The 3,537-nt window shown below is 42.8% G+C and overlaps 1 pseudogene; it reads left to right on the top strand.

Moving 5' to 3' along the window:
* Positions 1 to 1,510: 1,510 nt before the first annotated feature.
* LOC115275672 lies at positions 1,511 to 2,438 on the top strand (annotated as a pseudogene).
* Positions 2,439 to 3,537: the final 1,099 nt, after the last annotated feature.

Here is a 3,537-nt window from a genome sequence, read left to right as displayed (position 1 = left end):
ATAAATGTCCATCACCTGATGAATGGATCAAGAAGATGTGGTATATATATACAATGGAGTATTATATGGCAATGAGAAAGAATGAAATCTGGCCATTTGTAGGAAAGTGGATGGACCTTGAGGGTGTCAGGCAGAGAAGGACAGATATCATATGTTTGCACTCATAGGTCTAACAGGAAAACAGGAGAAGTCTAATGAATGACCAGGGGGAGGGAAGAGGGAAAGAGAGTTGGGGAGAGAGAGGGACGCAAAACTTGAGAGACTATTGAATGCTGAAAACTAACCAAGGGTTGAAGGGGAAGGGGGAGGAGGGGAAAGAGGTGGTGATAATGGAGGAGGGCACTTGTGGGGAAGACCACTGGGTGTTGTATGGAAACCAATTTGACAATAAACTATTTTAAAAAATAAAATAAAATGATTTTTAAAAAAAGCCAGCATAAATAACAACAGGGCCTGAACCACAGCACTGAGGCAGCAACTTGGAAAGCACCTGGGGTATACGTGAAGGAGACCTATTTACTAATCTCAAAGCCTGTGCTGAAGGGGCAGGCATTGTTAGGAGACTTCTCCAAGAACAAATATGCTGGTAGATGCATTTCTCTTCCTCTCCCCCAGCCTAGGCAGCAAGACGCTGGGGGAAACCAGCCCTAATACTCTTCACCTATCTTCCCAACACCATGTGGCCTATCCCTGGACTCCTCTGTGCACCCACCCCATCCAACCCACCCAGTCATCCATCCAAAGCAGCCCCTGCCCCGCCACACCTTGCAAGCAGCCCCTGCAGGGACCAGTGCTACTCCAAAGTCTGAGGGAGAGGGGGAGACAACCCCGCACACCAGTGTATTGCAGTTCCGGCCGCTAAGCCTTTCAGCTGGTCATGCAGGGAGAGAGCCCTGCTGCTGGTGCACCTGCAGCTGCCAAATGCAGACACAGCACAACAGCCAGCACAACCCACTAAGGAGCTCATGGAGGCCTCGGATATGCCTCTCAATAGTGCAGGGACCAGACCCTGCGCAAGAAGCCCAAAGCAGGCGCAGCAAGTTATTCCAGCAGATTGGGCTGAAGGCAAGTGTGGCCCAGCCACAACAGAATGCACACAGCCCATATAGGAGGCTCCTCTGGAGCATCTGGTTCTGGTGGTGAGGGGGCCTTGTGCTCAGGGAACCAAAGGACCTCTTCTACACTAGGCCACTACTTTCAAGACCAGGAGACAAAGCTGGCCTCTCTAATATGGAGAAACACACACAGAGTTAGACAAAATGAGGCTACAGAGGAATATGTCCCAAATGAAAGAGTAGGACAAAATCACAGCAAACAGCTAAGTGAAAGAAAGAAAAGCAATATGTCTGACAGAATTCAAAGTAATGATCCTAAAGATACTTAATGGATTTGAGAAGAGTGGAGGATCTTGGTGAGACTTCAACAAAAAGATAGAAAACATCAAACAGAACCAGCCAGAGATGAAGAATTCAATAAACAGGCAGTTGCCTGCCTTCTGTTTCCTTTCAACATGACAGACATCGCTGTGTCCTTCATTGCCAAGGACTTCCTGGTGGGTGAACTGGCCGCGGCCATCTCCAAGACCATGGTAGTGGCCGTCAAGCAGGTCAAGCTGCTGCTGCAGGAGCAGCGTGCCAGTAAGCAAATCACCACAGACAAGCAATACAAGGGCATTATAGACTGCACGGTTCATATCCCTGAGGAGCAGGGAGTCCCTTCCTTCTGGTGTGGTAACCTGGCCAATGTCATCAGATGCTTTCCTGCCCAGGCTGCCAACTTTGCTTTCTAAGATAAATACAAGCAGATCTTCCTGGGTGGTGTGGACAAGAGAACCCAGTTTTGGTGCTACTTTGCAGAGAATCTGGCATCAGGTAGTGCTGCTGGGGTTATATCCTTGTGTTTTGTGTATCCTTTTAAGTTTGCCCATACACTTTTAGCACCTGATGCGGGCAAAGCTGGAGCTAAAGGCAAATTTGGAGGCCTCAGTGCTGCCTGGTTAAGATCTACAAATCTGATGGGATTAAGGTCTGTGCCAGCGATTTAGTGTGTCTTTGTAAGGTATTATCATCTACCAAATTGCCTACTGTGGCATGTAGGGTACTGCAAAGGGAATGCTTACAGATCCCAAGAATACCTGGGATTATCAGTGGATAATTGCACATTGTGTCACAGTGGCTGCTGGGTTGACATCCCATCTGTTGGACACCATTTGTTATTATATGATGACGATGCAGTCGGGGTGCAAAGGAACTGACATCACGTACAAAGGCTCACCTAACTGCTGGAGGAAGATTGCTTGTGATGAGGGAGTTAAAGCTTTTGTCAAGTGTGCATAGTCCCATGTTCTCAGAGACATAGGTGGTGCTTTTGTGTTTGTCTTGTATGATGATGAATCAAGAAATTCCCATAAGTCCTTTCCTAGTTTATTCCCCATGTGAACAGGCATGCTGTATTATATAACATATATGGAGCATTCTTGACAGACTGTTGGCTGTTTATCAATGGCAACTATTTGCTGATTGACATTGGAAAGAATTCTATTCATCTGACCAGTTTTCTCTTAAAGCCATTTCCATAATAATGGCACTCAATTACAGTTTTTATTGAAGTAACTCCTGATAAATAAACTTGAAGAAACAAACAAATATCTGAAAATTTAAAAAAAGAATTCAATAACTAAAATAAAATAAAACACTGGAGGGAATCAGTAGCAGATGAGAGGAGGCAGAAGAATAGATCAGTGATCTGGAAGACAGGGTAATGGAAAGCAACCAAGCTGAACAGCAAAACGAAAAAAAAGAATAATAATAAACAAGAATAGGTTAAGAGTAGTCAGCAACATCATCAAGCACTATAACATTCATATTAAAAGGATCTCAGAAGAAGAAGAGAAAGAGAAGGGGGGTCAGAAAACTAATCTGAAGAAATAATAGCTAAAAGCTTCCCTATTCTAAGGAAGGAAACAGATATTTAGATCTGGGAACCATAAGGAGACCCTAGCAAGATTAATCCAAAGAGTTCCACACCAACACACATGATAATTAAAATAGCAAAAAGTAATGATAAAGAGAGAATTTTAAAGCAGTAAGAGAAAATAAAATACTTATGTACAAAATAAATCCTATAAGGACATTAGCTGATTTTTCAGCAGAAACTTTGCAGGCCAGAAGGGAGTGACATAATATATTCAAAGTGCTAAAAGGAAAAAACCTACAACCAAGAATACTCTACCCAGGAAGGTTGGCATTCAGAATAGAAGGAGAGGTAAAGAGTTTTCCAGACAACAGAAGTTAAGGGAATTCATGGCCACTAAACCAGTCTTACAAGAAATGTTAAAGAGAACTGATTTGAAAGAAAAGGCCATAACTAGAAGAACATTAATGAAAGTTTAGAAATTCACAGGTAAAAGCAAACATAAATAAAGGTAGATTAATCACTTATAAAGCCAGTATGAAGGTTAAAACACAAATGTAGTAAAATCAATTATATCTACAAAAATCAATCAAGAGATACACAAAATAAAAAGATGTAAAACAT

Source organism: Suricata suricatta, chromosome 2, assembly GCF_006229205.1.
Source record: "Suricata suricatta isolate VVHF042 chromosome 2, meerkat_22Aug2017_6uvM2_HiC, whole genome shotgun sequence".
Lineage (NCBI taxonomy): Eukaryota > Metazoa > Chordata > Mammalia > Carnivora > Herpestidae > Suricata > Suricata suricatta.
The sequence above is the reverse complement of the archived record's forward strand: the minus strand, read 5'-3'. Positions and strand labels throughout refer to the sequence as shown.